We start from the raw sequence: 27,135 nt of genomic DNA, 5'->3' as shown, positions 1-27,135 counted from the left end.
ATATATATATATATATATATATATATATATATATATATATATATATATATATATATATATATATAGAGATAGATAGGTCTAGGACTGATGCGCAGATGGCCGTTTCACCGAATCGAAAACGGACGGGCATACTTCCATGAAAGTGCTTTTCACTGAAGAAGCACTTTTGCATAAGTATGCCTGCAGGTAGAGGGAGTTGTGGGGGAGTGACTGTTGCTGAGATTGTACTACGGTGCGGAGAAGGAATTTTTTCCTTTTCCCACTGTAGTGTGATCTCGGAATGAGAATATTAAAGTGGGGGTGGGGGCACAGCAACCATGGGGGTGCAGGGGCTTGCCCCTGCATAAATGCTTTATTCTTGTTTTTTTTTTTTTTTTTTTAACGCACTTTAGCTAAAGTGCTTTTTTCGGTATAAGCACTTTCGTTAAAGTGTGTTCGGTGAAGTTGGATTTGGACTGTTGAAGTTTCGTTCAACAGTCCTAGATTGATATATATATATATATATATATATATATATATATATATATATATATATATATATATATATATATATATATATATATATATATACACACACATATACACATATACACACACACCTAGATATATATTTATATATACGTATATATTATTTTCATATATTTTTATCCTTGTATAGATATTTTCTATATATTTTTTTTTATATATGAATATGGATATATCAGTATATTTCTTGTTTGATACCTACACATTATATTATTTTATGGTAATTATGTACATATTCTATATGTGTAATTTCATTTGTACAGCTAGATATAGCTAATGTATACACTTTTCAAGTGAAGACAATTAGACCAGATTACATGTGTCCAGTGGACACGTTTGCAAAATGGACAGCTATGTATGGAGCGATTTTTTTTTTTTGGGAGCAGATTGCCCTTTTTTTTTAAGGTGAGAATGGGATATTGGGGAAGGATAGTAGGTATATTTGGGGAGGTAGTTTGGGTAGGAAGACAGACAAGGCAGCATACAAGGGCAGTATATGACACATGGGGGGTAAACACCTTGGAGAGGGAGGGATGTTTGGAAGTCAGAAGCCCATGAACCCCCAAATGGAAACAGTGAGACTGAGGTCCCCACCCATGGGCAGTCACCACTGCACCTTCAAGGCCCTGAAGGTGGCTGTGCTGGGGGCTGAGCAGAAGGGGCAGAATGACCTAATTGTGCCACATGGCCCTCAAACTGGCTTAGCAGATCTCCAAACTCCTTTCAGAGCTCGTTACGCACCAAACCCCAGACCTGGGGCTTTGGGTGACAGGATCCTGTCCACTGCCACTTTTGGGGGAGGAATGAGCCCCATCCCCTGAGGCGGTTCCACCCAATTGTGGTGCAGGACCAGCAGATGAGGAGGTCCCGGGGTGGGTCTCAGACGTGCTGGGGCCCGGTGCCATGGCCAGATAAGGTGGGAGAGGTAGGTCCGCTGGGACCGGCCTTCCCAAACATGCTATGGTGTTACAGTTTTAGAACATATGTGGGTTAGTAATAGTCAACACAATCCAGGATTAGTTATAACAGGATGCATAGATATCCCATTAACACAAAACAACAGATATGGAACAGTTGCATAGCAAACAGAACACATGCATATATGGAACCACAGTGGCCATTATAACAGCATGCAGGTTACACTGATAGCAACAGGACACCAATAATAGCATTTCAACATGGAACTTTAATAGAAACACATTTCAATATTTGTTGAACAACAGGACATATGTCCCAACAGTAGGTTTGGTGTAAACATACCCATTGATTTGTGCAATTAGATTATTGTTGCATATATGGTGGGGGGGGGGATGTCAATTAACAACTTGTATATCCTTGCAGTACTCAAAACTTTAATGATCATTGCTCTAATCAATACTTTACAGGTATTATTACAATACCCTATGGCATTGGTTTGGGCAGTGGTATCTGTGTACACAGTGTATACTTCAAGTGTCTTATAGCTAAATTCTAACTGTCTTACCTGGTAGACCTGTGGAGGGAATGTTTGTTAACACTACCTGACTGTTTTTACACATATTCCCAGATTCCTAGTTAAAATTATGCACATATCTCTCAATCTCTTAATGCACAAACTCTGGACAAAGCTTGACAACATGGGGGTACAGATAGGGACATATTTTGAATATTGCTCTTATAAACTTAGAGTTGCTAGAGTAACAAGATTTGTTTTAATATACATTTTCTGAAGGATTAGTAGTCTGAAACTCAAATGTATATCATTATTTAGTAACTACAATTCTGAGATCATCCCAGTGATTTGCCAGGGAGAAAGAGGAACAGGCCAAAAATATGTGACAATTATATGGACATTCTGTAAAAATCTGTACAGTTGAGAGGTATGATTATGCATACAACAAATACAACTTAAAAAAAGCAAAAAATAAAAATTTAAAATGCCACCAAGACCACCGATCCAAGAAGTAAGCAATTTTAATGAAACACTAAGCACCTCGACTTGCACAGCCTTTCAAGAGTAAAAACACTTCAAAACACTCTTTACTTAAATACAGCATATTGCACAAGACAATTAATAAATTACGCATACAGTTTAAAATCAAATACTTCCAATTACATTCCTTGTTGAGTCCCGGAGGCTCCATAGTACCATACTTTAAAATCAAGAGAGTTTCTTTTTTTAAAAGTTTATTTTTTTAAGGACACACATTCACCTATACCAATTTGCAATTTTTCCAGAACACAACCCCTAAGAGAATCAGGATCAGAATTGTGTGCTGTCATGCAATGGCTCCCAAGGGGGACTCTCTAGTTTTTTTATTTTTTATGTCCCTAATATGTTCCTGTAACTGAACCCTAAGTTCCCCCTATGTAGAACTTATTGCATCCACATCTCAGCACATACACTAGCCCCTCAGTATTACAACTGTATTCATACCTAGCTGGAAATTTAGTACCATTAATATAGGGAAGAGAACTCACTACATAATGACAGGTGGAACAGCCATCACATGGAACAGTGCCCTTATTTGTGCTTAAATTCTGACTAACGTTAACATCTGGTAAACAAAATTGGTTATATACCAGAATATCAGCCACATTCCTAGCTCTTTTACATGCAATACTCACAAAGTCGGGTAATATAGAGTTCAACATTTTATCCCTTAGAAGCATGGGCCACAAACTATGTGCTTTAACTATTTCCTCGGTTATAACATTATAGGTTGTCACTCAGAAAACTTTCTTCTGGTCCCCATTATTTCCAACTGTGTTGGTAGATTTGTTTCCACATGTACCAACTTTATATTTTCCACTAACATGGGTATAATGAGAGTATTCCTGGGGGTTAGAAGAATACCTCATGTCCATGATTTTTTGTTTAGGTTCCCTAACCAACTGAACATCATAGCCTCTTTTAATAAACATATCTTCTGCTTCTGCTATCTCTCTGTCAAAGCTCATATCAAGGCTACAAAGCCTACAAATTCATAAGAATTCATTATAAGGCAGTACCTTGACCAAATGTTTGGGGTGACAACTACTCCCATATAAAAATGCATTTCTATGTTAAAATTTCCTATGGAGACTAGTTGTAAACTCATCTAAACTAATATCCAGAAAATTCACTTGTGGACAAAGCTGTATACCATCAAAGCTTAAGCCCATAGTATTAGATTGGAAGTCAGACAAACCCAAGAGCTTCTGTCTGGCTTCCTTGAAATAAAAAAAATAAGAACATCAATAAATCTAAAATATAAAATAACTTTTGATCTAAAAAATCATGTCTACAAACAAAATCATCTTCAAGTTTAGCCATAATTAAATTAGCATACATGGGGGCGAAAGCCACCCCCATAGCAGTGCCCTGTAATTGCTGAAAAATGTCTCCATTAAACATAAAAAAATATATATTTTTCAAACAAACCATAACTAAATCTATCAAAAAAATGAGACATGGGAGAGTCCCCCAGGAAATGGAATAAGGCCTGAATCCTTATTTCATGCTTAATGTTAGTATAAAGACTTTTGACATCCAGGCAGAGCCAAAACATGTTCATATTCCAAACTTTCCCTTTTATTTTGTTCAAAAAATCCTGGCTATCCCTAATATAAGAGGTTGTACTCAATACATATTTCTTAAGATATTCATGTAGCAGCACACTTATGTTTTTCAAAAAGTACCTCTGTGCAGACACTATAGGTTGACCACTAAGGTTAGTTAGACCTTTGTGTGTCTTAGGTAAACAGTAAAAAACTACCATAGAGCAGTTTTCCACTCCAAACTTCTTTTCCACATCCTTAGAGGTAAAATACCCCGACCTAAGACCTTTGACTAACAACAGTTGGTATTCCTTAATAGCTTCAAAGTAATCAGAAACATCACATTTTCTATAAATTTCCACATTGTTCAAATGTTTATAATACATCTCTAAATATTGTGTAAAATGCATGATTACTATCTGGTTGCCCTTATCAGATGGTTTAAGCACCATCTTCTGTCATTACCAAATTCCAATAGGGCTGCCATTGCTGCTTGGTTAAGTTAAAGCATATATTAGACTTATTCTCTATGCAAGACCAGTACATTTGTTCAACCTCAAAATTAAGTGTAGCAAAATATCCTTGCAAGGTGCTGTTAGAAAAGGTGGAATAAAAGAGCTTTTAACAGAGATAGCATCAGTGTTCAGTTTGCAATAAGCATTAAAGTCATTCTCAAGCAAATCTTCCCGAGATGACAAACATGAGTGAAAAGAATCATCATCACCACTTTCATAACAGTCAGTAGGCACAACCCCTCCCTCTTGTTTAAAGTAATACATTAAATGCAATTTTCTACTGAAAGAAAAGATTTCACTTTTAAGTACATGCATTCTTGGTAAAGCAGTTGGTATAAATTTAAGGCCAAGACACAATACAGACATAACCACAGCAGAAATTTCATGTTTGTACCGATTTAACATGTAAATTGTCACAAAATACATTAATGCCAGCATTTTTTCTTGTTATGCTGTCCTTTCTTATTATAGTTCTTTTGCTGGCCCTATTAATTGCGGCCCCGTTTTCTGTTGTTAAAGTCTGTTCTGGCAGAACTGGAATTCTGAAAGCGGTTCTGCATATCTTTCGAATTTTGTGCTTTGGGCAGGGCTGGAAACTGGAACAATCGCATCTGCCTCCTCAGAATCAGCAAAAGAAACTGAAGAAGACGCAGAAACATTTTTACCCCAACTAACATCATTGCTGCCATTGCTACTTCTGCTTCTAGATGAAAAAGATCTATTCTTTTTTCTTTTCCAAAAAAACGCTTTATCAAGACTGTAATCCTTAATGTGTCTATTAATTTTGCAGCTTTTACACTCAGCTAGTAATTCTTCAAGGTCCACAAGTCTGCCAGCATACTAGTCAATTTAACAGATGTTAAAAGTTTATCAAGTTCAACACTCGCCATTCTGATTTCTTTAAGCCTTCGCTTCTTTAATTCATCCCTCTCAATTATGATGCGTGGAACTATGGTGGGCTGCTTGTACCCATCTCTTTCGAAAGACCATATCTTCAGCATTCACCTCCTCAAAGGGGGTTGTAGGTGCTTTGTATGCTCGCAGACCTCTCGGGGTAATTTTCAGCTGTACATACTGCTGAAGACAAAGAATGTTGATATGTATACTAGCCTCCTTCTGCAGCAGATTTTCCAGCTTCTCCCTTAGATTTAAAGCCTCTGCTGATAAAGTAGTCACAGTGGAAGAGCCCAAAGTTTGAAAAGGGTTCACAAAATGACATTCTCATTCCCCCATAAAATGCTTCCAAGCAGTAGCCATAGCCAGATCCTGAACAGCTGCTTCAAGAATAGCCGAATTACCAGTACTGGACAAATTAGAAGTACCAACAGCTTCTAAATTTCTAGACCCTCTCTCATTCAGTTGTAAAACAAACTGCTGAATAGTCCTTTGGCTGCCATCAATAGTATCATCCCTAAAGGGATGTGGCACATTATTTGCAGGATAAGTGGCCATAAAAACAACAAATACAACTTAAAAAGACAGCAAAAAATAAAATTTTAAAATACCACCAAGACCACCAATCCAAGAAGTAAGCAATTTTAATGAAACACTTAGCACCTCGGCTTGCACATCCTTCTAAGAGTAAAAACACTACAAAACACTCTTTACTTAAATACAGCATATTTCACAAGACAATTAATCAAATAAGCATACAATTTAAATCACATACTTCCAATTTCATTCCTTGTTGAGTCCCTGAGGCTCAAAAGTACCATATTTTAAAATCAAGAGAGTTTCTTTTTTAAAGGTTTATTTTTTAAGGACACACATTCACCTATACCAACTTACAATTTGCATACAGCTTACTACCACTTCCAGGATTCAAACCATGGCTGTGTATGGTAAGAATGCAACAATTTCTGTTTTATCAGAGTAAGCTATTTAGAAACTGCTGTCTGTTTTTTCAGTGTTTTCTGTCTAAGTCTCTCTTGGTTGCACAATCTGACCTTGTACTTACAACTGTCTTATACAGACATTCCTAGACATATTTTTTATATAGCACAGTGTGGGTAACAGTGGTTAACACAACATTACTATTCAGAGAATGCAACACTAAATGCCATACAAAACCAGATAAAACTTTATTGCCAGGCAGTTACAATTTTATTTAAATATCACCTATATGGGACTATTACTGTCATATTGTCTGGTTTATTCAATACAACCCATACACAGTTTTTATACTGCCAGGTGACTTTCTACTACTTTATATTTATTTGGTATGACTACATCAAGCAGGATTGTTACTCACCAGCCTCGCAATGCAGCCTTTGCAACCTACTGGCATGGGTTTCCTGATTCTCAGGCCCGCTCAGCTGCAGCTGGAAAAGAATAGAGAAATATTTAGGCATACCTATCCATCACATACACAGTCTAGACCTTGGTAAACAGTTATTGATATGAATACTTACACACTGCTGGGGTATCACCCCTCTGCCTCGCTTCTTGGACCTACTCATCCAAGAGCTCATTCTACCTCTGCTTCAAGTTTGCATAGTAGTACTGGACCTGCTCACCAGTCCGAGGGATATCAGTGGCACTGGTGAGATCACAGGCGAGACAGTATCAGGCTTCTGCTTTATATTGGGAGCCCTGGTACTGGCCCTGCAGCAGTCTCTCGTCATGTTTTTTTACCAGGAGTCCTACTATGATCTTGGACTCCTGTATGCCCCAGTGCTGTGCCCGGAAGCGCATGCCTACACCAACACCTGCCACACTGCTTAGTGTAGGAGGCTGCAATCAGTTATGAGCTATATTCCCACCTGCAGGGTTTAAATATGGCTAATTTCCTGCCATTTGCCATGATTAGATGGTTTTGAATATGCTGAGCTAAGCTAAGCTACGGGCAAACCTGCTTAGCTAAGGTTGGCAGTGCTTAAAGGGGCAGGTTTAGCACTGCTTACCAATGGGCAAATCCACTTAGCTGGGTTACTCATTGCTTAGCAGTCATATTTACTTAATGCTTACACTTGTTAAGCAGAACTGTGCAATGCTTAGCATTGCACATTTTTTGTTTTATAGACTATCTGCTGTATGGGATTGATTCATCATTCATTACATATTAAAAATTTGTTTACTGTCCCTAACATCCCCCAATGTGTTTTCATTACATTTATTCATGTGTGACTATACTGTATGGGGCACTTGTGTTTATATGGAGGTTTCACAACTTTATTAATTTGACACCTCACATCTGGACCTACTACAGTACTCTGGTTAACAAATATATGTTATTTAGTAGCTAATTATAAAAAAAAATGTTTATTTACTGTTTTCGCAGGTAAAATGCAAGTTTGTTAGAGTGGGGATTGAACTGGGAATGGCAGTTTGCAAAGCATACACTCTAACTACCACACTACTGCAGTACTGCTTATGTTGGATGTCTCTTGCTATTTAACTTCTTGTGCTGTTTAATCTGGACTAAGCAATGGGCACACCTGCGTAGCTATGCTTAAACTTTATCGCATGTATAAAAAAAAATATTTGTTGCGTTTATTATTTGTACCCTTCAGAATATCCCTGCTAATGCTGAACCTGTTATTCTACCAACTTTCTGCTTTGTGGGACGATTGTCCCTTATGGCTTTGTCCACATTCCTTACTCTAACGGGTTGGGAGGTGTCTGCTATGTGCTTATGCTACATCTCTTGTTCTTTCAACTTTTGTCTTAGTAGGGACTATTGTCCCTTATGGCTTTGACAAGATTTCTTACCCTGATGGGTTGGGGTACTATGTGCGTTATCTCTTGTTTTATATTGCTGAACAGCAATTCTGGTGTGCAGAGGGTGTGTATACTGTGAGAGCACTGCTCTCAGACACACTCCCTGCACTCATACAAAAATCCGTGTCCATTTAACAGCACGGCAGTGCGCCTTCATGAATATGCATGGCGCGCTGCCTTGCTGTATGGGAATGGTCCCTTCCATGCAGGAATAAGCTATTCCAGTATGGAAGTTTGCTGAATCCCAGGGATTGTGTACTAATTTTTCCTTAGTACTATATTTTAGAATGAAATACTCGTTTAATATGTTTTTTAAAATATTTAGGGTATATGTATTAAGAAAAGGAATTTATTTTATATTTGAGAAGGTTCATGCAGTTCATGGTGCATACCTCATACATGCATGGGCTTATACACAGACACGGGCACACACTTGCATTTTTTCACTTAGTGCATTACTTTGGGAAGTTTGTACTTATCCATTTATCTATTTATTTCTTAATATCAGGTAAGCTGGGTGGACCACATAGGCCCATTTTTCAGCCATGGCATAGGTGCAATAATCAAAAGTATTTCGATATACAAAGATCAATTAAGCAAGAACAATTAATTTAAATAAATGAAAAATTACAGAAATAACGGTGGTAATTAATATAATTATATTAGCTATACATTTTAGTGAATATGGCTAAGCTGGATATAGAAGCGTTTAAGACTGTATTTACAGTCTTGAAATTAAAACAAAGTAGTATGCGTTGTATAGCAAAGAAAAGAGGTCAGAGGTAGACAGAGATCACCAAGAAACTGAGATGAAGTTGAAATATAACAGTGGTGGGCATCCAAAACATTTAAGCATAAGAGTGTTAATGGAAAAGTATTTCTGATTTTGCAGAAAGAAGAGCATGGACCATACTGAACAAAAAAAAAAAAAAAAGAGATGGGATTTGGAAAAATTAATACACAATGGTCTGAGTGGAATGAGGAGACTAAGGTAGGTAGCACCATAACTCTCTCTTTTAATGTGATAAGGTAAGAAAATGATCCAGTACAAGACACTGGTCCAGGTAACTTGATAATAAGGGAAATTTTCTTCCACCTACAGTAAATGATAGGCTTGTAACACTAACAATATTTGGGTTAGGGTATTAGAACAAAGTGATCTGGAAGGGTAGTGGATGGAATGCAGAGATCCAAGTGAAAGGTAGTGTCTTAGGTCACTATTTAATAGACTAATATGATTAGTGGTAAGGCATACACTGAATAAAATATCCAAGCCCTTTACTTTTGCCAGTACTGGCCAACAGTAGCTCATATAATGAGACGGTGGCTTTTGTTCCAAGAAGACTGGTCTTACTAATTTCAGTCTGTTAAGAAGGGAGGGTGCATGTTTCAGTAGTAGTAGGAGGACTCTTTAGCAGTGGGCAAATTAGGATTCTTCTATTAAGTACTTTGTGACTTAGTAAAAGCATTTTAGCACGGGGGATATTTTGTTTTGCTCATTGAAAATATGATAACTATAGGAAAGAAAAATATCCAGTAACACACCTAAATTCTTCAAGGCACATATATCTTTTTCAGGGTGGTGCCAAAAGGGTACTGTATATTCCAGTTAGGGTCATCCAAAACATTCCATGTAAGAGTTCTTGACACCATTACCTTTATGTTACTATGTTTTATGGGGTTGCATTACATATCAGACCAGATAATGATAATGCCATCTTCATAGAAAGTAATATTCTTCCGTGAATTTTTCACAAGATTTCTCTTTATTGGTAGAGAGTACAACAATGGCCTGAGAATATATTCAAGCATCACTCTCCTGACTAGTTTTAATGATGAGACAGCATGCTGTTTATGGGTGCCCACATTAAGTGATTGCTGTTAACTGAAAAATTAGTTTAGCACAAAGGGTTCATACAATGTGCTTTGGACTTATGTAATAGGAAAGGATGACAGACAGAGCTGAATGTCTTGCTAAGATTTAAAAATATAGTGCCTTTCCAAGCATAAGGGTATTGTGAGTCCATATGAAGTTATGCTGGGAGTGTTTAAGCATGTTCTGAGCATTGATGCGATGATCTGGATGAAAGAAATCATCTCTGATAATTTGCTCCAAGTCTGAAATATCGCAATGGCCCTTAAGTTGAACAGGATGCTATCAGTGGTTGATATAGAAATGGAGATTTTAACACTTGATTTGCAAAGAACTGCAAATGATCAAGTGGCTAGTGATAGACTTATATTGTGGTTTAGAGGGATAGCATTAATTGTGTTGAAAGCCTTTCAGGATTTTGGATAAAAATCTATGCCTGAACATCCATAACAAGGAAGGAATATTGAAAGCATGTTTTGTTTATGATAATGGTGGAGAACAGGAAGTTGAGATGGTAGAAGTATATTACATGAAAGGGATTAGCCAACAACTAATAAGAGGGGATCTTCTCCCTTGTAGAGGTCAGTCTGCAATTCTGCTTATGTCTTTGCTACGAAACTGAGATTGGAGTCTATTAATTCCATTCTATCTTTTAAGAGGGAGGTGATGTCAAGAGATCTGACTCCAGCTGTAACTGAACTGATCTTTTACCCTTAGTTTTTGAGGTTTCTAAAAGAAAGGACCTGCTTTTCTTTAAGAAATTTGGCCTCGGCTGAGTGACAAAGGCAGTTGTACTCACTGAAGAGTGTGATGCATTTCTTCCAGTCTTGCTTATCACTCATAGATTAAAAGTTGGCCCAGGCCTTCCATCTAATTTTAATTACATGACCTAATTTGGTGTTACCTATCCTGAGTATAGTACTGGCATCTTTGTACATATTGCTAAAGGAATAGATTATATGACAATGGAATTGTGAGGAAACAAATGCATTCAAAAAGTATAAATAGTTAACTAAAACACGATAAAGTCTGGCTACATTATAACTAACATATTTAACTTAAACCAGCATGTGATGCCACTGTATATGGTGTATACCTCTTAATTTCTTAGAACAGGAAATCTGGACAAAGGCTAAAACAAGGTGGGGGGGCAAGGACCCCAAAACAGGGGCATATTTCAGGTACTGCTCTTATAAACTTAAAACATTCCTAGAGTAATAGGATTTGTGTTAGCATGCATTTTCTGATAGACCTGAAGTCTAAAACTCAAATGTATGTTATTGTCTAGTGGTTTCAATCCTCAGTGATTTGTCAGAAAACTACAAATTTTATGAGGAACACACCAAAATATTATGCAAAACTTAGTGCATTCTGTAAAAATTTGGACAGTGAGAGGTATGATATGATATTGTCATAGTGGTTCATTACATATTACCTTCAGGTGAGAAAGGACCAATTGCTTATTTCTTTAGAAATCTTTCCCCAGAAGATGCTAATATATTTACAAATTAAAAAGAGGCTGTATGTTTGATTCTAGAGTAAAGAAATTCATTTAGTATCTTTGAGGAGGAAGATTTAAGTTGATTATAGACCATTAACGATTGTTATCTTCTAAGATAGTAATTCATATCCAGAAACAGGCTACAACTTTATTCTTGTATGATTAGCAGAATTAATATACCATGTCAAATGGCTTGGCAATGCAAATAGTCTCTTATGAATGCCATTATGATGAATTAATGCTACATCTAATTAAGGTATGATAGAATATTCAAATGCTTATACAGAAGATCATTTCCAAAAAATTCTAGTGAAAGTTGAAATATATCAGCTATGACTAGAACTGGTTGAAAACTGTCATTAGTATTAAACTTGTCCTAAAAGTTTGATGAGATCTTAAAAGTGGATCATAAGAAAATATTTGATCTTTTGGTAGAGAAAGTTTGTGATGGTTAAGGATTTAGATCTACTGTTCTGTGGAAAATCAAAAAAAGCCACGTCAGAGCAGGTGCATGTTGAACATACTAGTATTGTTAATATGAAATAGCATGTAAATTCATGTGGTGTTCAAAAATAGATAGAGATGCTAAATGTACACGTAAAGAAGATGTGCTCTGTAAAATGAAATAAAAGATCCCTAGCACCATTACATCCATGGTAATTACCAGATGAATGTTGAAAAGAATGCATATTGATCTCGAAGGCTCTTTCATAAGTATAATGTTCGTGATAGTGGTGGATGCATATCTGAAATAGTTGAAAACATTTCAGATGTCTTAAATGGCATTTAAAGCAACAGCAAATAGAACAGACTGTGATGACTATTTGCTGCGTGTGGATTACTAGTGGTACACAATTCATGTTCAAAGAATTTTGCATTTATATTAAAATTAAACAAAGGGGAACTGTACATTCATCACAGCCCCTGTGCAATCTGCTGCCAGTAGCTTAGCAAACAGGCTGCTGGCAGTCTTAAAGTTAATCCAGATGGTTAAAACTTTGAGCTGTTAATGATCTGCTTCCTGTGTCCCAGGTACAGAGTTTCATTCCCTCCACAATCATTTGCCTACTGTGTGACTGAGCAATGCACTTAACCAAGATCACTCCTTAAAATGGACAGTTATGACCAGTGGGTTTACCTGCTCAACATCATCATCATCATCTTCTTTCGGCTGTTCCCGTTAGGGGTCACCACAGCTGATCACCCGTTTCCATTTCTTCCTGTCCTCTGCATCTTGCTCTGTCATATCAACCACCTGCATGTCCTCTCTTACCACATCCATAAACCTTATCTTAGGCCTTCCTTTTTTCTTGTTACCTGATAGCTTCATCCTTAGCATCTTTGTCCCAATATACTCAGCATCCCTCCTCAGCACATGTCCAAATCAATGTAATCTTGCCTCTCTGGCTTTATCTCCAAACCTTCCAACCTGGGCTGACCCTCTAATATACTTATTCCTTATCCTGTCCAACCTCATCACACCCAGTGCAAATCTTAACATCTTTAACTCTGCCACATCCATCTCAAACTCCTGCCTTTTTGTCAATGCCACTGTCTCCAACCCATATAACATAGCTGGCCTCACTACCCTCTTGTAGACCTTCCCTTTCACTCTTACAGGTACTCATCTGTCACAAATCATTCCTGACACTTTTCTCCACCCACTCCATCCTGCCTGTACTCTCTTCTTCACCTCTCTTCCACACTCACCGTTATTCTGAACTATTGACCCCAAGTATTTAAACTTGTCCACCTTCGCCACCTCTACTCCTTGCATCCTCACCATTCCTCTATCCTCCCTCTCATTCACACACATATATTCTGTCTTAGTCCTGCTGACCTTCATTCCTCTTCTCTCTAGAGCATATCTCCATCTCTCCAGGGTCTCCTCCACCTGTTCCCTGCTCTCACTACAGATCACAATGTCATCTGCAAACATCATAGTCCACGGGGACACCTGCCTGATCTCGTCTGTCAACCTGTCGATCACCATTGCAAATAAGAAAGGGCTCAGAGCTGATCCTTGATGTAACCTCACCTCCACCTTAAACACATCTGTCACTCCCACCGCAGACCTCACTGCTGTCACACTACCCTCGTACATATCCTATACCACTCTTACATACTTCTCTGACACTCCTGACTTCCTCATACAATACCGCAACTCCTCTCTATTATGTTTCCTTTTCTATCTGCCTTTGCATGTGGATCCAGTTTCTGGTGCTCTTTCAAGTGTTACCTTTTTGTAGGGTAAGACTGTGACATGCCCCATAACACAATCAGGCATCTTACTGCACTGTGTATTGGGCCATTATATGCAAAGCTAATGTGTGAGTATCAAATATGCTGACAGTTTAGTTCACACACTCCTTATACTGCATGCACTTTCACACTGGTGTCTGTTTCTCAGTGCTGTTACATCCCTGGAGTGCCTGCTATATTTGCAATTACATGTGTATTCCACCATAGCAAGATTGTTTTTTGTTGTGTCATTCTGCCTGTAGTTTGGATATTGCTTGGTGACATGGCTAGCAGTTCAGTGTATTTTCCCTAATGTGATGTTATGTCCAAATATTTGGCAGATGTGTAGTACTGTCTGGCCCACATAAGCATTGTGTATGTGTGACACATCAGTGGGGGGATGTGAAGATTTACATGACTAATTCCTGGGAAGTCACTGGGTTTTGGACTTGTGCTATTCCACTCAATAGATGTTGGAACAGACAGGAGTGTGTTACTACCTCACGTGTCAGCTCATTTACACCAGTATGTCAGATATGTCCACATTTTCATGCCCCACTCCTTTTCCAGGCTTGGGTATGATTTCTTGCACTAAGCTGTTCTGACCATACCTGAGCATACCTGTCACCTGCCAGATTGTTCCAGACTGTCCATGTTTATTCCCCATATTTCTGGTCTGTTGAACAGCATAATTTTATTCCTTCCTGTGGTGAATTACTGTGGTCATGTGGGGATGTCTGTCAGTATATGACACACATTACAGTTTCATAATTGACATCCTTCTGAACATGTATGCTGACACACACCCTGTTCCTGTAGCGACATTCTACATTTATACCTGCAGGATGTACATTGTGTCCCTAGTGTTGGTCCATTGCCCCCCCCCCATTTTGCAGCCTTTGTCCAGATCTCTTGCACTTAGGGGTGGGGAAGTATGGTGCCGGGTATAAATGCAGTACATGCTATGCACAGATATATATATATATAATATATATATATATATATATATATATATATATATATATATATATATATATATATATATATCAAGTACGCTTTCATGTGTGTGTGTGTGTATATATATATATATATATATATATATATATATATATATGTATATATATATATATATATATATATATATGTATATATATATATATATATATATATATATATATATATATATATATATATATATATATATAGGTCTAGGACTGATGCACAGATGGCCGTTTCACCGAATCGTAAACGGACGGGCATACTTCCATGAAAGTGCTTTTCACTGAAGAAGCACTTTTGCATAAGTATGCCTGCAGGTAGAGGGAGTTGTGGGGGAGTGACTGTTGCTGAGATTGTACTACGGTGCGGAGAAGGGAATTTTTTCCTTTTCCCCACTGTAGTGTGATCTGGGAATGAGAATATTAAAGTGGGGGGGTTGGGGGCACATCAACCCATGGGGGGTGCAGGGGGGCTTGCCCCCCTGCATAAATGCTTTATTCTTGTTTTTTTTCTTTTTTTTTTAACGCACTTTAGCTAAAGTGCTTTTTTCGGTATAAGCACTTTCGTTAAAGTGTGTTCGGTGAAGTTGGATTTGGACTGTTGAAGTTTCGTTCAACAGTCCTATATATATATATATATATATATATATATATATATATATATATATATATATATATACACATATACACACACACACACACACACACACACACCTAGATATATATTTATATATACGTATATATTATTTTCATATATATTTATCCTTGTATAGATATTTTCTATATATATTTTTTTATATATGAATATGGATATATCAGTATATTTCTTGTTTGATACCTACACATTATATTATTTTATGATAATTATGCACATATTCTATATGTGTAATTTCATTTGTACAGCTAGATATAGCTAATGTATACACTTTTCAAGTGAAGACAATTAGACCAGATTACATGTGTCCAGTGGACACGTGTGCAAAATGGACAGCTATGTATGGGGCGATTTTTTTTTTTTTGGGAGCAGATTGCCTGTTTTTTTTTAAGGTGAGAATGCGATATTGGGGAAGGATAGTAGGTATATTTGGGGAGGTAGTTTGGGTAGGAAGACAGACAAGGCAGCATACAAGGGCAGTATATGACACATGGGGGGTAAACACCTTGGAGAGGGAGGGGTGTTTGGAAGTCAGAAGCCCATGAACCCCCAAATGGAAACAGTGGGACTGAGGTCCCCACCCATGGGCAGTCACCACTGCACCGTCAAGGCCCTGAAGGTGGCTGTGCTGGGGGCTGAGCAGAAGGGGCAGAATGACCTAATTGTGCCACATGGCCCTCAAACTGGCTTAGCAGATCTCCAAACTCCTTTCAGAGCTCGTTACGCACCAAACCCCAGACCTGGGGCTTTGGGTGACAGGATCCTGTCCACTGCCACTTTTGGGGGAGGAATGAGCCCCATCCCCTGAGGCGGTTCCACCCAATTGTGGGGCAGGACCAGCAGATGAGGAGGTCCCAGGGTGGATCTCAGACGTGCTGGGGCCCGGTGCCATGGCCAGATAAGGTGGGAGAGGTGGGTCCGCTGGGACCGGCCTTCCCAAACATGCTATGGTGTTACAGTTTTAGAACATATGTGGGTTAGTAATAGTCAACACAATGCAGGATTAGTTATAACAGCATGCATAGATATCCCTTTAACACAAAACAACAGATATGGAACAGTTGCATAGCAAACAGAACACATGCATATATGGAACCACAGTGGCCATTATAACAGCATGCAGGTTACACTGATAGCAACAGGCCACCTATAATAGTATTTCAACATGGAACTTTAATAGAAACGCATTTCAATATTTGTTGAACAACAGGACATATGTCCCAACAGTAGGTTTGGTGTAAACATACCCATTGATTTGTGCATTTAGATTATTGTTGCATATATGGTGTGGGTGGGGGGATGTCAATTAACAACTTGTATATCCTTGCAGTACTCAAAACATTAATGATCATTGCTCTAATCAGTACTTTACAGGTATTATTACAATACCCTATGGCATTGGTTTGGGCAGTGGTATGTTTGTACACGGTGTATACTTCAAGTGTCTTATAGCTAAATTCTAACTGTCTTACCTGGTAGACCTGTGGAGGGAATGTTTGTTAACACTACCTGACTGTTTTTACACATATTCCCAGATTCCTAGTTAAAATTATGCACATATCTCTCAATCTCTTAATGCACAAACTCTGGACAAAGCTTGACAACATGGGGGTACAAATAGGGCCATATTTTGAATATTGCTCTTATAAACTTAGAGTTGCTAGAGTAACAAGATTTGTTTTAATATACATTTTCTGAATGATTAGAAGTCTGAAACTCAAATGTATATCATTATTTAGTAACTACAATTCTGAGATCATCCCAGTGATTTGCCAGGGAGAAAGAGGAACAGGCCAAAAATATGTGACAATTATATGGACATTCTGTAAAAATCTGTACAGTTGAGAGGTATGATTATGCATACAACAAATACAACTTAAAAAAAGCAAAAAATAAAAATTTAAAATGCCATCAAGACCACCGATCCAAGAAGTAAGCAATTTTAATGAAACACTAAGCACCTCGACTTGCACAGCCTTTCAAGAGTAAAAACACTTCAAAACACTCTTTACTTAAATACAGCATATTGCACAAGACAATTAATAAATTACGCATACAGTTTAAAATCAAATACTTCCAATTACATTCCTTGTTGAGTCCCGGAGGCTCCATAGTACCATACTTTAAAATCAAGAGAGTTTCTTTTTTTAAAAGTTTATTTTTTTAAGGACACACATTCACCTATACCAATTTGCAATTTTTCCAGAACACAACCCCTAAGAGAATCAGGATCAGAATTATGTGCTGTCATGAAATGGCTCCCAAGGGGACTCTCTAGTTTTTTTATTTTTTATGTCCCTAATATGTTCCTGTAACTGAACCCTAAGTTCCCCCTATGTAGAACTTATTGCATCCACATCTCAGCACATACACTAGCCCCTCAGTATTACAACTGTATTCATACCTAGCTGTAAATTTAGTACCATTAATATAGGGAAGAGAACTCACTACATAATGACAGGTGGAACAGCCATCACATGGAACAGTGCCCTTATTTGTGCTTAAATTCTGACTAACGTTAACATCTGGTAAACAAAATTGGTTATATACCAGAATATCAGCCACATTCCTAGCTCTTTTATATGCAATACTCACAAAGTCGGGTAATATAGAGTTCAACATTTTATCCCTTAGAAGCATGGGCCACAAACTATGTGCTTTAACTATTTCCTCGGTTATAACATTATAGGTTGTCACTCAGAAAACTTTCTTCTGGTCCCCATTATTTCCAACTGTGTTGGTGGATTTGTTTCCACATGTACCAACTTTATATTTTCCACTAACATGGGTATAATGAGAGTATTCCTGGGGGTTAGAAGAATACCTCATGTCCATGATTTTTTGTTTAGCTTCCCTAACCAACTGAACATCATAGCCTCTTTTAATAAACATGTCTTCTGCTTCTGCTATCTCTCTGTCAAAGCTCATATCAAGGCTACAAAGCCTACAAATTCATAAGAATTCATTATAAGGCAGTACCTTGACCAAATGTTTGGGGTGACAACTACTCCCATATAAAAATGCATTTCTATGTTCAAATTTCCTATGGAGACTAGTTGTAAACCCATCTAAACTAATATCCAGAAAATTCACTTGTGGACCAAGCTGTATACCATCAAAGCTTAAGCCCATAGTATTAGATTGGTAGTCAGACAAACCCAAGAGCTTCTGTCTGGCTTCCTTGAAATAAAAAAAAATAAGAACATCAATAAATCTAAAATATAAAATAACTTTTGATCTAAAAAATCATGTCTACAAACAAAATCATCTTCAAGTTTAGCCATAAATAAATTAGCATACATGGGGGCGAAAGCCACCCCCATAGCAGTGCCCTGTAATTGCTGAAAAATGTCTCCATTAAACATAAAAAATATATATTTTTCAAACAAAACATAACTAAATCTATCAAAAAAATGAGACATGGGAGAGTCCCCCAGGAAATGGAATAAGGCCTGAATCCTTATTTCATGCTTAATGTTAGTATAAAGACTTTTGACATCCAGGCAGAGCCAAAGCATGTTCATATTCCAAACATTCCTTTTATTTTCTTCAAAAAAATCCTGGCTATCCCTAATATAAGAGGCTCTACTCAATACATATTTCTTAAGATGTTCATGTAGCAGCACACTTATGTTTTTCAAAAAGTACCTCTGTGCAGACACTATAGGTCGACCACTAAGGTTAGTTAGACCTTTGTGTGTCTTAGGTAAACAGTAAAAAACTGCCATAGAGCAGTTTTCCACTCCAAACTTCTCTTCCACATCCTTAGAGGTAAAATACCCTGACCTAAGACCTTTGTCTAACAACAGTTGGTATTCCTTAACAGCTTCAAAGTAATCAGAAACATCACATTTTCTTTAAATTTCCACATTGTTCAAATGTTTATAATACATCTCTAAATATTGTGTAAAATGCATGATATACTATCTGGTTGCCCTTATCAGATGGTTTAAGCACCCATCTTCTGTCATTACCAAATTCCAGTAGGGCTTGCCATTGCTGCTTAGTTAAGTTAAAGCATATATTAGACTTATTCTCTATGCAAGACCAGTACATTTGTTCAACCTCAAAATTAAGTGTAGCAAAATATCCTTGCAAGGTGCTGTTAGAAATGGTGGAATAAAAGAGCTTTTAACAGAGATAGCATCAGTGTTCAGTTTGCAATAAGCATTAAAGTCATTCTCAAGCAAATCTTCCCGAGATGACAAACATGAGTGAAAAGAATCATCATCACCAATTTCATAACAGTCAGTAGGCACAACCCCTCCCTCTTGTTTAAAGTAATACATTAAATGCAATTTTCTACTGAAAGAAAAGATTTCACTTTTAAGTACATGCATTCTTGGTAAAGCAGTTGGTATAAATTTAAGGCCAAGACACAATACAGACATAACCACATCAGAAATGTCATGTTTGGACAGATTTAACACATGTAAATTGTCACAAAATACATTAATGCCAGCGTTTTTTCTTGTTATGCTGTCCCTTCTTATTATAGTTCTTTTGCTGGCCCTATTCATTGCGGCCCCGTTTTCTGTTGTTAAAGTCTGTTCTGGCAGAACTGGAATTCTGAAAGCGGTTCTGCATATCTTTCGAATTTTGTGCTTTGGGCAGGGCTGGAAACTGGAACAATCGCATCTGCCTCCTCAGAATCAGCAAAAGAAACTGGAGAAGATGCAGAAACATTTTTACCCCAACTAACATCATTGCTGCCATTGCTACTTCTGCTTCTAGATGAAAAAGATCTATTCTTTTTTCTTTTCCAAAAAAACGCTTTATCAAGACTGTAATCCTTAATGTCTCTATTAATTTTGCAGATTTACACTCAGCTAGTAATTCTTCAAGGTCCACAAGTCTGCCAGCATACTAGTCAATTTAACAGATGTTAAAAGTTTATCAAGTTCAACACTCACCATTCTGATTTCTTTAAGCCTTCGCTTCTTTAATTCATCCCTCTCAATTAGGATGCGTATCCATTCAGTGGAACTATGGTGGGCTGCTTGTACCCATCTCTTTCGAAAGACCATATCTTCAGCATTCACCTCCTCAAAGGGGGTTGTAGGTGCTTTGTATGCTCGCAGACCTCTCGGGGTAATTTTCAGCTGTACATACTGCTGAAGACAAAGAATGTTGATATGTGTACTAGCCTCCTTCTGCAGCAGATTTTCCAGCTTCTCCCTTAGATTTAAAGCCTCTGCTGATAAAGTAGTCACAGTGGAAGAGCCCAAAGTTTGAAAAGGGTTCACAAAATGACATTCTCATTCCCCCATAAAATGCTTCCAAGCAGTAGCCATAGCCAGATCCTGAACAGCTGCTTCAAGAATAGCCAAATTACCAGTACCGGACAAATTAGAAGTACCAACAGCTTCTAAATTTCTAGACCCTCTCTCATTCAGTTGTAAAACAAACTGCTGAATAGTCCTTTGGCTGCCATCAATAGTATCATCCCTAAAGGGATGTGGCACATTATTTGCAGGATAAGTGGCCATAAAAACAACAAATACAACTTAAAAAGAAAGCAAAAAATAAAATTTTAAAATACCACCAAGACCACCAATCCAAGAAGTAAGCAATTTTAATGAAACACTTAGCACCTCGGCTTGCACATCCTTCTAAGAGTAAAAACACTACAAAACACTCTTTACTTAAATACAGCATATTGCACAAGACAATTAATCAAATAAGCATACAATTTAAATCACATACTTCCAATTTCATTCCTTGTTGAGTCCCTGAGGCTCAAAAGTACCATATTTTAAAATCAAGAGAGTTTCTTTTTTAAAGGTTTATTTTTTAAGGACACACATTCACCTATACCAACTTACAATTTGCATACAGCTTACTACCACTTCCAGGATTCAAACCATGGCTGTGTATGGTAAGAATGCAACAATTTCTGTTTTATCAGAGTAAGCTATTTAGAAACTGCTGTCTGTTTTTTCAGTGTTTTCTGTCTAAGTCGCTCTTGGTTGCACAATCTGACCTTGTACTTACAACTGTCTTATACAGACATTCCTAGACATATTTTTTATATAGCACAGTGTGGGTAACAGTGGTTAACACAACATTACTATTCAGAGAATGCAACACTAAATGCCATACAAAACCAGAGCAAACAAAACCAGTCCAAGATTTAGAACTTTATTGCCAGGCAGTTACAATTTTATTTAAATATCACCTATATGGGACTATTACTGTCATATTGTCTGGTTTATTCAATACAACCCATACACAGTTTTTATACTGCCAGGTGACTTTCTACTACTTTATATTTATTTGGTATGACTACTTCAAGCAGGATTGTTACTCACCAGCCTCGCAACGCAGCCTTTGCAACCTACTGGCATGGGTTTCCTGATTCTCAGGCCCGCTCAGCTGCAGCTGGAAAAGAATAGAGAAATATTTAGGCATACCTATCTATCACATACACAGGCTAGACTTTGGTAAACAGTTATTGATATGAATACTTACACACTGCTGGGGTATCACGCCTCTGCCTTGCTTCTTGGACCTACTCATCCAAGAGCTCCTTCTACCTCTGCTTCAAGTTTGCATAGTAGTACTGGACCTGCTCACCAGTCCGAGGGATACCAGTGGCACTGGTGAGATCACAGGCGAGACAGTATCAGGCTTCTGCTTTATATTGGGAGCCCTGGTACTGGCCCTGCAGCAGTCTCTCGTCATGTTTTTTTACCAGGAGTCCTACTATGATCTTGGACTCCTGTATGCCCTAGTGCTGCGCCCGGAAGCGCATGCCTACACCAACACCTGCCACACTGCTTAGTGTAGGAGGCTGCAATCAGTTATGAGCTATATTCCCACCTGCAGGGTTTAAATATGGCTAATTTCCTGCCATTTGCCATGATTAGATGGTTTTGAATATGCTGAGCTAAGCTAAGTTATGGGCAAACCTGCTTAGCTAAGGTTGGCAGTGCTTAAAGGGGCAGGTTTAGCACTGCTTACCAATGGGCAAATCCACTTAGATGGGCTACTCATTGCTTAGCAGTCATATTTACTTAATGCTTACACCTGTTAAGCAGAACTGTGCAATGCTTAGCATTGCACATTTTTTGTTTTATAGACTATCTGCTGTATGGGATTGATTCATCATTCATTGCATATTAAAATTTTGTTTACTGTCCCTAACATCCCCCAATGTGTTTTCATTACATTTATTCATGTGTGACTATACTGTATGGGGCACTTGTGTTTATATGGAGGTTTCACAACTTTATTAATTTGACATCTCACATCTGGACCTACTACAGTACTCTGGTTAACAAATATATGTTATTTAGTAGCTAATTATAAAAAATGTTTATTTACTGTTTTCGCAGGTAAAATGCAAGTTGGTTAGAGTGGGGATTGAACTGGGAATGGCAGTTTGCAAAGCATACACTCTAACTACCACACTACTGCAGTACTGCTTATGTTGGATGTCTCTTGCTATTTAACTTCTTGTGCTGTTTAATCTGGACTAAGCAATGGGCACACCTGTGTAGCTATGCTTAAACTTTATCGCATCTATAAAAAAATATATTTGTTGAGTTTATTATTTGTACCCTTCAGAATATCCCTGCTAATGCTGAACCTGTTATTCTACCAACTTTCTGCTTTGTGGGACGATTGTCCCTTATGGCTTTGTCCACATTCCTTACTCTAACAGGTTGGGAGGTGTCTGCTATGTGCTTATGCTACATCTCTTGTTCTTTCAACTTTTGTCTTAGTAGAGACTATTGTCCCTTATGGCTTTGACAAGATTTCTTACCCTGATGGATTGGGGTACTATGTGCGTTATCTCTTGTTTTATATTGCTGAACAGCAATTCTGGTGTGCAGAGGGTGTGCATACTGTGAGAGCACTGCTCTCAGACACACTCCCTGCACTCATACAAAAATCCGTGTCCATTTAACAGCACAGCAGCGCGCCTTCATGAATATGCATGGCGCGCTGCCTTGCTGTAAGGGAATGGTCCCTTCCATGCAGGAATAAGCTATTCCGGTATGGAAGTTTGCTGAATCCCAGGGATTGTGTACTAATTTTTCCTTAGTACTATATTTTAGAATGAAATACTCGTTTAATATGTTTGTTAAAATATTTAGGGTATATGTATTAAGAAAAGGAATTTATTTTATATTTGAGAAGGTTCATGCAGTTCATGGTGCATACCTCATACATGCATGGGCTTATACACAGACACGGGCACACACACGCATTTTTTCACTTAGTGCATTACTTTGGGAAGTTTGTACTTATCCATTTACCTATTTATTTCTTAATATCAGGTAAGCTGGGTGGACCACATAGGCCCATTTTTCAGCCATGGCATAGGTGCAATAATCAAAAGTATTTCGATATACAAAGATCAATTAAGCAAGAACAATTAATTTAAATAAATGAAAATTTACAGAAATAATGGTGGTAATTAATATAATTATATTAGCTATACATTTTAGTGAATATGGCTAAGCTGGATATAGAAGCGTTTAAGACTGTATTTACAGTCTTGAAATTAAAACAAAGTAGTATGGGTTGTATAGCAAAGAAAAGAGGTCAGAGGTAGACAGAGATCACCAAGAAACTGAGATGAAGTTGAAATATAACAGTGGTGGGCATCCAAAACATTTAAGCATAAGAGTGTTAATGGAAAAGTATTTCTGATTTTGCAGAAAGAAGAGCATGGACCATACTGAACAAAAAAAAAAAAAAAAGAGATGGGATTTGGAAAAATTAATACACAATGGTCTGAGTGGAATGAGGAGACTAAGGTAGGTAGCACCATAACTCTCTCTTTTAATGTGATAAGGTAAGAAAATGATCCAGTACAAGACACTGGTCCAGGTAACTTGATAATAAGGGAAATTTTCTTCCACCTACAGTAAATGATAGGCTTGTAACACTAACAATATTTGGGTTAGGATATTAGAACAAAGTGATCTGGAAGGGTAGTGGATGGAATGCAGAGATCCAAGTGAAAGGTAGTGTCTTAGGTCACTATTTAATAGGCTAATATGATTAGTGGTAAGGCATACACTGAATAAAATATCCAAGCCCTTTACTTTTGCCAGTACTGGCCAACAGTAGCTCATATAATGAGACGGTGGCTTTTGTTCCAAGAAGACTGGCCTTACTAATTTCAGTCTGTTAAGAAGGGAGGGTGCATGTTTCAGTAGTAGTAGGAGGACTCTTTAGCAGTGGGCAAATTAGGATTCTTCTATTAAGTACTTTGTGACTTAGTAAAAGCATTTTAGCATGGGGGATATTTTGTTTTGCTCATTGAAAATATGATAACTATAGGAAAGAAAAATATCCAGTAACACACCTAAATTCTTCAAGGCACATATATTTTTTTCAGGGTGGTGCCAAAAGGGTACTGTATATTCCAGTTAGGGTCATCCAAAACATTCCATGTAAGAGTTCTTGACACCATTACCTTTATGTTACTATGTTTTATGGGGCTGCATTACATATCAGACCAGATAATGATAATGCCATCTTCATAGCAAGTAATATTCTTCCGTGAACTTTTCACAAGATTTCTCTTTATTGGTAGAGAGTAGAAAAATGGGCTGAGAATATATTCAAGCATCACTCTCCTGACTAGTTTTAATGATGAGACAGCATGCTGTTTATGGGTGCCCACATTAAGTGATTGCTGTTAACTGAAAAATTAGTTTAGCACAAAGGGTTCATACAATGTGCTTTGGACTTATGTAATAGGAAAGGATGACAGACAGAGCTGAACGTCTTGCTAAGATTTAAAAATATAGTGCCTTTCCAAGCATAAGGGTATTGTGAGTCCATATGAAGTTATGCTGGGAGTGTTTAAGCATGTTCTGAGCATTGATGCGATGATCTGGATGAAAGAAATCATCTCTGATAATTTGCTCCAAGTCTGAAATATCGTAATGGCCCTTAAGTTGAACAGGATGCTATTAGTGGTTGATATAGAAATGGAGATTTTAACACTTGATTTGCAAAGAACTGCAAATGATCAAGTGTCTAGTGATAGACTTATATTGTGGTTTAGAGGGATAGCATTAATTGTGTTGAAAGCCTTTCAGGATTTTGGATAAAAATCTATGCCTGAACATCCATAACAAGGAAGGAATATTGAAATCATGTTTTGTTTATGATAATGGTGGAGAACAGGAAGTTGAGATGGTAGAAGTATATTACATGAAAGGGATTAGCCAACAACTAATAAGAGGGGATCTTCTCCCTTGTAGAGGTCAGTCTGCAATTCTGCTTATGTCTTTGCTATGAAACTGAGATTGGAGTCTATTAATTCCATTCTATCTTTTAAGAGGGAGGTGATGTCAAGAGATCTGACTCCAGCTGTAACTGAACTGATCTTTTACCCTTAGTTTTTGAGGTTTCTAAAAGAAAGGACCTGCTTTTCTTTAAGAAATTTGGCCTCGGCTGAGTGACAAAGGCAGTTGTACTCACTGAAGAGTGTGATGCATTTCTTCCAGTCTTGCTTATCACTCATAGATTAAAAGTTGGCCCAGGCCTTCCATCTAATTTTAATCACATGACCTAATTTGGTGTTACCTATCCTGAGTATAGTACTGGCATCTTTGTACATATTGCTAAAGGAATAGATTATATGACAATGGAATTGTGAGGAAACAAATGCATTCAAAAAGTATAAATAACTAAAACACAATAAAGTCTGGCTACATTATAACTAACATATTTAACTTAAACCAGCATGTGATGCCACTGTATATGGTGTATACCTCTTAATTTCTTAGAACAAGAAATCTGGACAAAGGCTAAAACAAGGTGGGGGGGGGGCAAGGACCCCAAAACAGGGACATATTTCAGGTACTGCTCTTATAAACTTAAAAAATTCCTAGAGTAATAGGATTTGTGTTAGCATGCATTTTCTGATAGACCTGAAGTCTAAAACTCAAATGTATGTTATTGTCTAGTGGTTTCAATCCTCAGTGATTTGTCAGAAAACTATAAATTTTATGAGGAACACACCAAAATATTATGCAAAACTTAGGGCATTCTGTAAAAATTTGGACAGTGAGAGGTATGATATGATATTGTCATAGTGGTTCATTACATATTACCTTCAGGTGAGAAAGGACCAACTGCTTATTTCTTTAGAAATCTTTCCCCAGAAGATGCTAATATATTTACAAATTAAAAAGTGGCTGTATGTTTGATTCTAGAGTAAAGAAATTCATTTAGTATCTTTGAGGAGGAAAATTTAAGTTGATTATAGACCATTACTGATTGTTATCTTCTAAGATAGTAATTCATATCCAGAAACAGGCTACAACTTTATCCTTGTATAATTAGCAGAATTAATATACCATGTCAAATGGCTTGGCAATGCAAATAGTCTCTTATGAATGCCATTATGATGAATTAATGCTACATCTAATTAAGATATGATAGAATATTCAAATGCTTATACAGAAGATCATTTCCAAGAAATTCTAGTGAAAGTTGAAATATATCAGCTATGACTAGAACTGGTTGAAAACTGTCATTAGTATTAAACTTGTCCTAAAAGTTTGATGAGATCTTAAAAGTGGATCATAAGAAAAGATTTGATCTTTTGGTAGAGA

Source organism: Protopterus annectens, chromosome 1.part2 (genome assembly GCF_019279795.1).
Source record: "Protopterus annectens isolate FY-2018-M chromosome 1.part2, PAN1.0, whole genome shotgun sequence".
Taxonomy (NCBI): Eukaryota; Metazoa; Chordata; order Ceratodontiformes; family Protopteridae; genus Protopterus; species Protopterus annectens.
This window is presented reverse-complemented; position numbering follows the sequence as displayed.